Below are 14,462 nucleotides of genomic sequence, written 5' to 3' on the forward strand. Positions count from 1 at the left end.
ATATTTCGTTTTATGGGAGTGGAAAGGGAGGATTGATAAGCCATGTATATTCCATTATAATGGGATGCTATAAAAAGTTTAAATTGTTGTTACGATGCTCTTCTGCCACAAAATCCGACCAATACATGAAAAGCCATCATTCATTGGTGCAGATGATGCTGCCGGTTGATCTGACAGGTTTGAATTGGTTATTTCATTTTCCATTACGCAGCTGTGTGTTGAGCGCTCAGTGCAAATAAGAGCCAGAGCTCAAGCAGAAAAAAAAAAAGGAGGAACATTACTTTTAAGGCTAAGACAAAACCCAGCATCCTTCACGGCGAAAGACAAAGTGGAGCTAATGAAAGGCAACAGGAGTGAAATGCCGTGTGACTGATACTGGGCTCACTGTCAGCCCGATTCTACTGGGAGAAGTGGGATGATGACAGATGAATTAGCGCGCTGACAGTCGGCGTGGAGGGACGGGTAATTGTTGCCGAGAGACGGCGAGTGTTTTCTGTCTCGCGCCGCGTTAGACGAAGCCAATCAATCAGAGCTCGAGGCGGCGGCGGATTGGGCGGCACGAACGGCAGCTCCTTGTTAGTGACCGTCGCAGGAGTCACGCCTGTCTCTGTGTTCCTCCGCCGCTCAAGTTGTCACGGGTGATGCTGGGAGAGGGGAGGTGTGATCCCTGTGCCGAGAGGACAGAAGTAGAGCGCTGACCCCCGTTTGACTGAAAAACAAACAAACAAACAAAAAAAACAACAAAAAAAAAGCAATTCATTCTCCGCATTTCTGAAGTGGTCCCCTTTTAAAGGAGTCTCTGCTCGACACAACCTGCTCTTTATAACATGTCACATTTCTTTTTCCCTATTTACTTTTGGTGATACATTTCTTCTTTTTTCTCTCTCCTGGCAATACCCAACTGCAGGAAAACCCATTAGATGATTGCTGTAATTTTTCTTCTTTATTGTTTATTTGCACAGGGACAGCGTTAAGAAGAAACAAATACTTAACACCATAACATTTATAACCTTAGCTAATTTGCATTGCATGTCCCCAGATGGTCCTTTAACAACAAAAGACAGTTTAAAAGAGAGCAAAACAGCACAGCATGATAAAATATCAGCCATAAGTGTCATAATTACTTAAAAACAGACCAAAATTAAACTAATCTTAAGGTTATCATGAGCTGGTTGCTAATCATGATTACACAATTTGAGAAACGTTTTCAGTCTTAGTCTCAAAATGTGAGCATCTGGAATCAGCTTCAAGTCTTCATGTACTTTCTGTACTTTTGTATTGATATGTACTTTATTTTTATTATTATTTTGTATTGAATTTTCATGAAAATGTACTTTGGGATCTCTTTTTTTACATTTAAAATGCACAGTCATAGAACTGACCAATGGAAGGATGCACCATGGTGGATTCCAAGACATAAATCAACTGAGAGGACTTTAGGGACGGCAGGTAGTGGAGTCACAATGAACTTAAGTCTAAAGCTTCCAACATACTCAGGTGTACAGTGCATGTCCTGTGAACCACATGAGCTCTGCACAGACTGTCCAGGGACAGTTCAGATTTCATAGCTGAGCGTAATGATTGCAAACATTTCTCATGACAAATTCCTTCTTTTCCCACAAACCGGATGGGCACTGGCACGTTTGATGATCTGGTTGGGCATCTAGCCCTGTTCTTCTCCACCAGGGCAGGCTGCGCACTTGTTAGCATGGCAGACAGTGACAGTCTGGCTGCTGCCATCTTCACGGTAACTTTTCAGCTCAGTGTCACGTACAAAACAGTGAACATCGTTCCCTACAACAATGAGCCGTTTATTGTGCAATTCCAAGTGCATGTATGGATTTTTTCTTTGTGTAGAACCTGATAAAACTCCCAGGAATAAAGTTGGTAACCATGGAGTTAGTAAGACAAGACCCTGGCCCCTCTAAAGTACCCACATGGTGGACATCCGTTGAGTGAACAGCAGGATGTGATAAGTTTGCACTAAATGGTATGAGTGGTGAGAGGGAACTGGAGAGGCTCAGTTTCCAAACATTTTGTTAATTTGGATCTTAATCCTTTTTCATTAGAGAGATGTGTTTCTTGTCCACCACAACTACTCTGATAATTGGCTTTGCCTTGCCATTGTTCTCTTACAACTGAGATCATGTTCTCTTTGTTGCATTGTTATGCAATTTTCTATCAAAAAACGCGCCAATAAATCCTCACCAGAGGACCTCAAACAGATTCAGTCTCACTCACTGTCAGTAGCAGACGCAGTTCATGGGTGCAAACTGACTAAAACTGGAGTAGTGCGACACTTTTAAAGCCAGAAATTTGGAGTCATTAGTCAACAACACAACTGAGAAGCCCAAAGTTGAGCTATGTGTGCTGGGTGTATCCAAACTTCGTCCCGGGGGGAAGCGCAGAGCATCTTTGATCCGCAGTCTGATTCCGGCTCCTCCGTCTTCATCTGGCCGATGCATCTCACTCCCAGTTTGCTATAATCTCTCTGTGGCTCCCATTATGCTTATTCCTCATTAAAATTTTATCAGCCAAGGCAAATTGCAGAGATTAGGGAGGGAGGGAGCTATTGGGGCTCTCCAGCCTGTTCACAGATTTCTTCATTGTTGCGGATCATCCAGGCTTATCTGCTCCCCAAAGCAAAGTTCCCATCAGATGGAAAAGGTCAGGAAATCTGATCTCTCAGCATCCCTAATGACGGCGAGGTAGAGCGTTCAGTTTGTCTAAAGTGCTCTTGCCCACACATTAATATTGTAATACTTTAATAACTTAAAGTTGTGTTCTGCCCTATTGATTTCTCTGAGATGCATAAGAATATTTATGGTTCGGAGTGCAGTTTGTAAACTTAAGAGTCAGCGATGGTTTGGCTAATTATAGGCTGAAGGGAGAGCTGTGGCTCCTGCTAATGAATCACATTCCTCCTGTTATCCTCCAACCTGCCTCTCAGGTTCACTGACGGTTGGCACGAAGCCGAAGGAGAAGGCTTTTTTAAACGACGGATGACAAATTAGCGGCCATGTGAGGTCAGTGGGTGGAAAGCAACAAACCCGCTGTTGCATTAAAGCCTTAATGAGAGCGAGAGAATGACAAAACTTTAATCAAACCGGGTAAGTTGTTGGAAATGCCAAACTGTGTGACTTTGGATTTCAAATTCCAAGAAAAAAAAAGAAAAAAAAAAAAAAGGTTCACTGGTTGTTTTTGCCATCCAAAAAGTTTTCGAGCTGCTGTCAAAGTTTAATAGGAAGCAAAATTGGACAGAGACGGAGATTGAAAAATATTCAAGAAAATGAAAGAATTTTTTTATTTTTTTTCCCCCCCATCAAATTCTGGAATGATTCCAGCTTTTAAATATTTATTTCTTATCCAATGGAAAAATCAGCATAGTTATACTGATGGGTCATGTTTGCTGCAATATATTTTGAAAAAGGCAAAACATTTATTCACGGACTTTTCCTGCCATAACTAAGATAAAACAGTAAAAAAATAAATAAATAAATAAATAATTGATTAGACTTACTGTTGAAGCAGTTCAAGTTTATTTAACTGCCCATTATAGACTCATTCTCTTGACAGTTCACCTCAGCAGGTTGTAGTGTAGCAATAAAGGAGGACATCTGATAGTCCTTAAACCAATTTGTAATGTTTTATGGGAACTCAGGTATGTTTTAGAAATTCATATGGTTCTCATGTTTTAGAAATTCATATGGTTCTCATGTTTTAGAAATTCATATGGTTCTCATGTTTTAGAAATTCATATGGTTCTCAGCACAATTTCAGGATCAACGAAGAAGTAATTAACAAGGTAGAAAATGTTATAAAACACAGAAACATAATCCTTACATTATATTTTCACACAAGGCTTGAATTTAAACTTTAAGTGAACTGTTCTCATGGAGATGGCCAACAGCAGTGAGGAACATCATTACATCACCCGGAAAAAAATGCAGATGTTGCTCATTTGTGACAAACCTGTTGAGGAAGTCTCTGCTCGGCCAACCCACTGCCAGCTACATACTGAAAAGTGTCATTATTGTTTCATTTGCAAGATATTTTTAAAATATGATGGGAAAAAAAAAGTAATGAATAGTTAGTTTTTTTTTTACTTTTACTTTTTTATCCTTAGCCTCAACTATCTCCAAGGAAAATGATTGGTTGTCTTTGTCATCTCTGGCAAAATGCAGCCTCTTTTTGCATAAAATCTACGAGTAAGAACACAAATGACAATTAAAAGTTGCAAACATTATTATATTTACACTTTAAAGAGATGTATAATGAGTTCTTCTGGGTAGAGACGTTTTGATCAGTCCACTTGTTACCTGAATTGCATATCTCTGGTTATCTTCATGTAGACTGAGCACATTAGAGTTCTTTATCCAGACAGAGAAATGAGAATTTCTTGATTTGAAGTTTATTTGTTATCTGGACATTTCCTCCCTGCAGTGGCACTCGCTTGTGCCACAGCGAGTGAGTTTGTCTGTCTGTGGTCTGAGGCGCCACAGAGCTGCTGATGTAAACACAAACTGGTGACCTGAGCTGAAGCATCGCCCTATTATCTCAGACAGGCTGCATTTGTGTCTGTCATGTGTCTTTCCGTCAGGCCTTGTTGGCTCTGCTAGCTGTACGGCTGCTGGGGTCAAAGTGGACACTCAGGTAATGAAGCATTACCAGATGAGATCAGCAGTGGCTGAGGGAAAGGCTCGGCCATCACATTCTTCCAGGATCATCTGACAGTCAGGGGGGCCAAACCGAGAACTGATTGCAGTCGCTAAAGCTCGACATCTGCTGCCGTGTGAAACCGCTGAACTGTGGGATCCAGCTGAGTGCTTCTACTGCAAACGCTCTTCATGATGAAATATCTCCTTCAAAAATTATTTAAATTAAACGTTGTATTTTACTTTTACAGTTGTTTACACTTTTAACAGTTTAAAAATGTCTGAAACTGTTACTGGTATTAAAAGTTGTTTCCAGGAGGCCTGCTTGAATTTAGTAATACATTAGTAATACATTCTATAATATGGGTTAGTATGTGGAAGTTGTACACAAGCAAAAATCTCTCCATACCATGCACATCATCATCAACTTGTGGCAAACATTCAGATATATTTTCTCAAAGAAAATCTAATATATGAAGAAGTAAATAGAAGTGCTTGACAAAAAAACGTCTGGACTGTTAAGGGAAATAATCTAAAATTTAACAAAAGTACCTAGCATAAATGTTTGAAAAGTTTCTTTAATAATCTTTTTTTAATGTTAAAAGAATAAATATTATGTAGAAATGAATAAAAAAAACCCACATTACCTAAAAAATCAGTTTCCTAATCTTCTGTGACTGTCTCGTCATTCTTTTTCAAAGCCACATCAATCATGCAGTAATTAATATACGCCAGGGTCTCTGCAGCCAGGAGTGACTGCTAAAGCACTGCTTTGATGTTTTATTAATTGTCCTGTAATGGATTTGTGTCAGGGCTTGTTTTAAAAACAGTCCTGCGGGACTTTGCAACAGGCCTTCACTTGAGTGGGAGAGAATCAGATATCTGAGATGTAGAGGAAATGACAAATGACACATTCTAAAAAAAAAAAAAAAATCAGGGAGGAAGGCATGAGGACAAATACATATGATTGTATTAACATTAACATTTTGTTCTTTTGTTACTGTCTAAAAATGTAAAAATGAAAAGTGGGCATTAAGGAGTAACATGCAAGTAAGCTTTTTTCCCAAGGTTTAAAATCCCTTGCCCTTTTTTCTCTGACAACTTGATCGGCTAAATTAAATTTGTGGATTTTGAGAGTAGGAAAAAAACAACAACTATGAAATACTTTCAATGTTCAAAATTATATGTATGGGGAAACTGCAGTAGTGTTTTGACTCTCTGTGCCAAAACGCCCACATCATGACTCCAGAGTAACACACAAATGTGCCAAAACATGGATGGTCTTTGCTGGGTCACAATGGACTAAAAACCCAGATCGGATACACCATCATGTTTAAGATAAATAAATAAATAAATAAATAAATATGCATATATAGAAACAGAACCTAAATTTAAAATAAAGTAGATCTTGAGTCAGTGGAAATAATTCACTTTCCATAATAAAGCATTTATTTGGAATGATTAACCACTTAAATAGCCAATAAATATTCAATACTCAATGCAACCACAGGACGATTTTCACCGTTCTTAGGATTTTATTAAAAAATAGTTTAAGAACAATTAATAGAGGGCTGAAAATCTACCGAAACCAACTATTATTAAAACCAAAAGTTTAAACATACCAGCCTATGCTAGTCTGATAGTACCACAAAATATAAATATTTATTTTTTTATCCAATACCCAAGATGCTAGATAGCAATGTTAATGTTAATCTGTCAGGGTGCAAATACTTTTATTTTTTCCACACTGCAGATAACAAAACCAATATAAGTCAACATAACATAACCAATAGATATGTTGCACATTTTGTGTGTGCATTTTCGTGCTGCAAAACTGTTATTTTTGCTCAAGGTAAATCTTTAATAAGAGTCTCTCCCCGCTTTCAGAAACCAGGAATCTTTGTGCGTGTTTACGGTTTAAAACACCGTACTGAAATGTCTTAGATGTACAAATTTAAGCCTGAGGTAAGGATAGCTCATCTGTGATTCCGAGGTGAAGCCCCTCGCTGCTCTGAGACATTGTTTACAGATGGATATCCCCCTGGATCGCTCTGTGCAGATCTGTATCACCAATCAATATTCCCCCTCAAGTCAGTCCGATGTGATCTGAAAGTCCACCCTCCATCCTCTCCACCCAACTCGTTCACGAAGATGCCTCCCAGAAACCAAATCCAATTAAGCACTGAAAACAAAAACAATATTTTAAAGGAGAGGCTGAAGTTATTGAATTATTTATGTTTGTCCTGTTTTTTTTTTTTTATCTCTTTGAATGGGTGGAACAAAACCACCATCCATTCAATAATGCATGATCTGCGGTTTTGTTAATAGGCTTTGTAGTGGCAGTAATGTACTTTCCTACATGGCTGATGGAGATTATGGCCGACTCCCACAGCCTGAAGGATATCGATCTGCCTTAATGCCCCCCGGTGTCCCTTCAGTCCTGCTCCTCGGCCCTGAAACCACACAAACACTCAAAGGGGAAAGAAATCAAGCCTTTTCAAAACTGTTTGTTCTGTCCGAATTATTGAAAAGAGTTGTGAAAAGAGAAGGGCCTGATTTCTGCAGTGAGTTATTCAATCGTCCGATTCAGTAGTTATTAGAGACTGTCTGTCAAACGGATGACACTCGGGCACAGCAAATGCACTTGGAATTTCAGGGAATTGGTTTAGATTTTTATTTGTAGATTGTCTCACCAACTCCACTTTATTTGGTCATATCCGACGCCTTCCAACGCATTCATTACCCCAGTTAGAGCCACAAACCTCAGCGTGATTTACTGGGATATTTTGTAACAGACCAACACAAATAAGTGTGTCATTATGAGGCGAAGGTAAAAAGATATATTTGTGAATAGTATCAATAAAACCAGAAACAAGTCTCCCCTGTCTGTTTATAACTCTTTAAGTTATTTACAGACTCTAAAAGTGTGGATTCTAGTCTTTTTAATAATGTCAAACACACAGAAGAAGAATCTTAAGAATTGGTTATATGAATGTTGGCAAACAGGAATAGAGAGAAATCATGTCTGAAAGTTTCAGAGGAATTGTCACTATACCTGATTAGCTGCCAGAGCAAAGAAGCTCATGCCACCTCGTAGGATTTAAATGTATTTTCAGAAGAGCTGTCTATCCAATAAATCTAATTTTCTAATAGACGGGAACAGTTTGGCGATGTGTTTAGATTAATTAATTTTAATTCTACTCAGAAAAAAGCAGATGAGGCTGAAATGACGTTTTTACCTATTTTCCTTTTTTCTTTTTTAATTTTCACTCACAAAGTAGGGATTATTTATGCGATCCCTGTCCTCGTTATTATTGATAATCAGATTATTGGTAATGGTCTATATTGCAGCTTCTTTTGTTAGAGACATTGCATGCGCTCATAAAGCGAATTGAATTAAATTGAACAGAGTGAAATGGATAGAGAAGAGGAGATGGTTTTTGTTAGTTAATCCAATAAGGAAAGCTTCGCCTTTCCTTCAATCAGATTATTCCAATAATTAAGAGAAATTGCTGGAGTGGAGCTGCAATAAAGCTTTACATATTCAGGAGCTGCTGGAGAACAACACTAAAGTGTTTCCAGACTCTGGGTACTGTCCTGCATGGTCTCCTTAGGTCAGACCAGCCGGAGAGCTGTAGACCAACAGCTGCATCTTTTCACTTAATAAATATTCCCCATAATGGACATTAGTCTCTGTTCCTGTTGTGAATGAACCACAATATCAAATTTTAAATCAATCCTGCGCTTCATGACTAAGTCAAATGGAATGTTGCCCGTTATTTTGCAAAACAGTTTAAGTTTAGTTAAATTAAAGCGTACCTTTTAAAATAATTGTCAAATTTTGAATTAAATTTAGGTCTTTGCTATCTTTCGGTCTAAGCGATTCCACTGCAGCTCAGGCTGCACAAAGGCTTTTCCAGTCTCCAAAATGTTTTCCTTCAGGAATGCTCTGCATTTTGCTCCATCCATCTGATCCGTCTCTTCTTCCCTGTTGAAGAAAAGCATACCCCACAGCATGATGCGGCCACCACTTTATACAGTTGGGTTGATGTTTCCAGGGTAATGTGCTTGTCTCCTCTGATCGAAGCGCCTCGCTTCACACGTTTACCTGCCTCGGTTGTACCAAAGAGCAAACAACACTTCTTATTGCTTTCTTTCAACCATGTTTCTGGTCACTTTCATAAAGTCTAGATTTGTAGAGTGCACAACTAATAGTTTTTCTCTTTTTGTAAATTCTCCCTCCAGAGCTATAAATGTATGCAGGTCCTCCAGAGTTACAAAAGACCTCTTGGCTACTTCCTTGACTAATTCTCCATCTGAACCTGTAGGTTTAAATGGACGTCCATGTTTTAGTAGTGGTGCCTACCTTTGTAAATTTTCAGATTATGGATGCGGAGTGTGAAACATTCAATACTTGGGATGCTGTTTTGTAACCTAACTCTTCACAACTTTTTCCTGGAGCTGTCTGCTGTGTTTGTTTTTGTTTTTGTTTGTTTGTTTGTTTGTTTGTTTCTTTGTTTGTTTGTTTTTGTTTTGTTTTCATGATCCCGTTTGTTCAATAATATTCTCTAACAAACCCATAAGGGCTTCACAGAACGGCTATGCTGAGAGTTTGTAAGGTAACTTTTGAAGGCAATGGTTGCGCTGAATTTTACTTTGTATTTTATGTACAAATACAAACTTTTAGCTGTTTTCAGTCCTCACAGAAATGCATCCCATCTTCTTGACCAGAAATGGGAACTTCTTGACACGGTACAAAGACTGGGCTGGAACTGAGTAATGAAGCAGCTAATATCCAAAGAACAGAGACACAATTTTAAAGATTTAAAATACTTTTGCAAATCAGAATTATTACCAAAGCAAAAAAAAAAAGAAAAAAGAAAAAACTTAAATAAACCTCTTCTCAGATTCTACTTTAACTTCTTATACTTTTTTTTTTTTACTCGTAAAAGTGCTGAATGCAGGGCTCCTGTTTTTCATTACCACTTTAAAGAGGTCTGTTGGAGGCATATTTTTTTTTTTTTAACTGTGGCCTGATGGAGGGACAGGAAGACAAGAAGAAGACGAAGAGAAAGGGATGCAGGAGGCAATGTCAGCGATGCAGGTAGTGCTGTGTGGCCAGATGGCAGCAGCAGTAGCAGCAGCTCTGCCTCGCTGATTAGCAGCAAGCAGACAAAGAGCAGCCATGTTTCACTTGTTCATCACTTAAGTGCAGAACCCAAGGTGGAGGCTGGGAGATTTCCCTTGGGGAAATGTGCCTCCCAAAGATAAGGCCGAGGCCTCGGATTGGTCTCTGGGGGTGGCGATGTACGACGAGGCAGCCGTGGGATCCAAACCTCTGAAGAAAGCAAAATGAAAGCGGAAAGAAAAGGCTCTGTGGTGTGGAACGCAGACAGCAAAAAGAAGCTCTAACTTAAACAGTTCAACTTTCGCAGAAAAGTTCGGCTTCCCTTTTTTGTTTTTTTTCCCCCATTAACTCCAACCCTACGGAGACAAAACTCCGCTCACAAGTTTCGGAGCGGGGAAGTTGTTCACTTCACTACGAGATCCTCAGGAGGCCTGCAGGATCATTGGGAGAACAATGACTGTAATATGCTGCGGTCGGCCTCTGACCTCAGCCGCAGCCAGACGCTCTCTGATCTGTAATTAGGATCGTCTGCTGCTGAAGATTATTATTACCGCTCAGCTGAATCGTGCTCAAAGAGGGCAGGAGCTGCTGCAGGTCCTGACGAGGTCCACGTCTGCCAGCCGAGAGCAGAGCACCATCAAAACGAAGGTGAAATTCCCACTTACCAATGTTATAAAGATTCAGATTTATCTCGGAAACATCCGAGGAAAAACATCCCCGTACAGCGGCTTTATTCTTGCAGCTGCTCTTATCGTGGTTTTACTTTAGCATTGTATTCAAGATAAAAGAACGCCTCCTTTTAATAAAGTGTTGACTGTCACTGAGTTGCGCCATTTTTTTAATTTAGCAAAATGTACTCCAAATTAAAGATGTAATCAGATGTAATTCAATTTTCACTGAGGTGGAGTAGGAAGCAGAAGTGCAAGCCAAGATCAGACTGAGCAATGCTCAGACAGACGACAAACCCGAGAACCCAAAGTCCATCTCAAAGTTAACGACAAGGCAGTAAGAAAGCAGCTGAATATGTACGGGTTGGAAGAGTTGAAAAAGAAAAACCTCTTCTAAAAAAAATAATAATAAAGAGCAAAGCATACGCAGCGGCAGCAGCGTAAAGCACAGGTTATCAGCAGGAGCGCCTCACGTGAAGTGTGTAAGCATGGTGGTGGAGGGAGGATGACTGAGCTTCTTTTAGTTGATCATGAACTCCTATCAAAGTCAAAGGTGAGACTAAACTGGTTCCAATAAAGGACCAGAATGCCCAATGCACTTAAATGGTCCAGAAATATTTACAAGCCCCAATGGACAGACAAAATGAGTTATTTTTAAAAAATCTGGCTGAGAAACAGATCTGTTATTGAGGCCAGGTTTATTCATTCATTTTCCAGAGATTTTATCAAATTGCTTTCTGATTGATAATAGATTATACTCCTCTAATCGGCATCATGAGAAAAATAAAATGGTCTTAAAGAAATATAAAACACCTGATCAATGTTGAAGAAAGACACTCAAAGACACTACAACTTTCCTTTTTATGAGTCACCTTTAATCTTTCTAATTATGTTCACTATTTGGCACTTTTCCTTCCTTCCATCCATCGATCCATCCATCCATCCATCCATCCATCCATCCATCCATCCATACGTCATCATCTATCCATCTGTCTGCCCTACTGTCCACTCAAATAAAAGGTTAAAATTAAGCTTCATTTCCAACTTTCTTTTATGAATCAAAGGAGAGCAGGCGTATAAAAACCCATTTTACCTTCAGCTGCAGAATATCACAGAATGCTAATTCCACCCAATGAGTAATTACCCACATTTAATATTCAGACTATCTGAGCTCCATCTGTGATGTTAAACATTGTTTAGAAGCTGTTAAAAGCCATTAATGGTCGTCTGAATCAAAGGTTGAGGCTAAAAGGACAGACATTAAAGTCACGAAGGTAGAGTGAGCAAGAGGCTTCCTTCAGCTTACCGACAATGCTGACACATTACTCCGCTGGGGGCTCAGCAGCTCCTGAATAACAAAGTTATTTTTACACACACACACACACATGCACACACACACACACACAGAGAGAGACACACACTTTATAAAAAAAATCCCTTCAGAATGCATGCAAGTCCCCTATTACTCAAAGTCAGCCATCCACAAAATGAACAAAGTCAGCCGTTGTGCAGCAGCAGCCGGAGATGTGAGGCGAGATTGCAGCTGAAATTGAAATTAATGGCTTTCCTAATTGGAGCACATGTTTGTCAAAGTGACCGAGCGCTGTGGACACGAACTACATCCGCTCACCTGACCCACCAGCGCTCTCTCTGCAGCTCTGATTGGCTCAATCAGTATTGATGATAAATTAGAAATTTGATTTATTTTTTTTTCTGACCAAAGTAGGGTTAAAAAAAAAAAACATACATAGAGGCTCAAGTACATAAAAGTGCAACTCAATAAAATATTTCAGTAATTGAGGGTAAAAAATATACTCGCACAAGAATATATTCCAAATATTTATTTCTGTTTAATTACATGGTGAAAGTTGAACTTGTTGAATCAACACAAGCAAAGGACATGGCTTTTTATATCATCACTGGTTGTGGAAACGTCTCCCTGGACCTCAACTAACTTGGATTCTGTGCTTTTCAACTCTTCCTGAAGCCTCAAGACTTTGTGACCTTGAATTCCAAATGAAAACCAAAATGTATTTGCTTCTTTACTTTTCTTTTCTCAGAATAAGGAATGGTTTCACACAAGGAATGCAACCGACACCAGCTCTAGTCAATTCCTTGTGAATCTCCTCTTAACTGATAAATGGCATTTGCTCACAATCCATTAAAGGTTGCAATTATGTCTCATGCATTTTTTTGCGAATTTTTTTCTACCACACATTTTCCTTGCACATATCTTTCCATCAATATCCCTGGATACGGCACACTCCAGACAACTTCTTTAGTATTTACTTTCTGTGGCTTGTTCTATTCATTTCAATGAGTTTAAAGTTACAGAAAAGAAAATGTGCATCGTTTCTGCTGTAACTTTAGAAAACAGGATTTTAGCTCCATATGAAAGATGTGCTAGTTAGAAAGTTGGCAATCAGATAAAAAAAAAAAAACAGCATCTCTCACATCCCATTAGTTGGTTTTTTTTTTGTTGTTGTTGTTTGTTTCTAAAACACAATTTTCAAATATTGTTAATGTGTCGCAAGATCAGGCCGAAAACTTATTTGGTTTTCCACTTTTCAAATTCGTTAAGCAGAGAACCCACTATCTTGGGGAAGAACTGAACCAAGATTGAGTGACAAAACAGTAGAAGGCCCAAAAGAATCGTTACATTCTTTTAGAAAGCCACTTGTCTTGATCACTTATCTAGTGATCAAGACAAGTTCTGGCTGATTCAAGATAAATCAGAAAAGTATATATTTTCAGACTTTTAAACAGGAATATGTGGAAAAAAACATTTAGAAAGAGTAGCAAAAATCCAAAGTTAATAGTAAGCTTTGATAACTTACTATCATAAACCATGGACATGTGGATGATAGAAAAATAGAGAAGCCAGCAAAAAAATGTTTCCTATTGGGGAAAAAAAAATCTGAAATTCTTCTACTACATTCTTTTTTTCTTTTCAGCAGCTACCAAACTGGGATTACATTTACAGAAGAAAGATCCTATTGTGTGGATCTTCAAGGACTGGTGTCTTGCAACTTTTAGATGTGTCTCTGCTTCAACACACCTGAGTCAAATAAGCAGGTCTTTGGCAGGACTTTGAAGAATTTGACTCCATACTCAGGAAGTAATTCAACCATTTGATTTATGTGTGTTAGACCAAGGGCATCTAATTGAAGACTCCTGCTTTACTGCCTCAAAGCTAAAGGGAAACAGAAGAATTAAAGGAGAGGAAAACTGTGGCTAAAAAAACACCTTACCCTTTATTTATTTTCAATTCAATAAAGCTGATAATGGCGAACCAAAAAGATGAAGTTTCCTCTAACACAATGAAAAGTGTACTCATGAGACTCATGTGGAATCGCATGTGTAGCTTAGGCTTCCATCCATTCAGCTTTCCTCTGTCTTTTATCTGATTACCAACAGGAAGCAGAGACTGAGTGCTTACTGCAGGGCTACACCGGTCTGGCATCAGTCAGCGGCCACCAGTAACCACAGACTGGTCTGTCAGATTCAGAGCAATTAGATCCATTGTGGGTCTGTGTCCACGCAGCTCTGATTTGAGGCTGCAGATGTCAGGCTGTCGCCTTCAGGCCTTTCCGAGACACATGCAAAACCTTCTAACAGGGGGATTTCTGCTTGAACTGCAGTTGCGTCAACAGGGATCAACATTCAGCACATTTTTATAGTCAAATCAGCAGAGTGATGTTTAGACATTTATCTGGCTGTCAGTGGGTTTGTGTTTGGTTTGTTACAGATTTTTGGGGTATTTCTTTAAAAACGGTATCTTCATTTTGGTCGCATTCCTCGGTGTGGCTTTCTGTCTTCCCCTCACACTTGGTCTCGACCTCATATCACACCTGTTGGTTGTGTTTAATTCTCCTTTTGATATTTTTGGCAACATATCAGTATAAAACTCCATTATTAAGAAGTGGATGGTTTTTAATTAGAGCTGTTGCCGTGCAGCAAGAAGGCTCTGGGTTCGATTCCTGGCCCCGGTCTTTCTGCATGGAAGTTTGC

The sequence above is a fragment of the Poecilia formosa genome, unplaced genomic scaffold (genome assembly GCF_000485575.1).
Source record: "Poecilia formosa unplaced genomic scaffold, Poecilia_formosa-5.1.2 Scaffold35, whole genome shotgun sequence".
Taxonomy (NCBI): Eukaryota; Metazoa; Chordata; class Actinopteri; order Cyprinodontiformes; family Poeciliidae; genus Poecilia; species Poecilia formosa.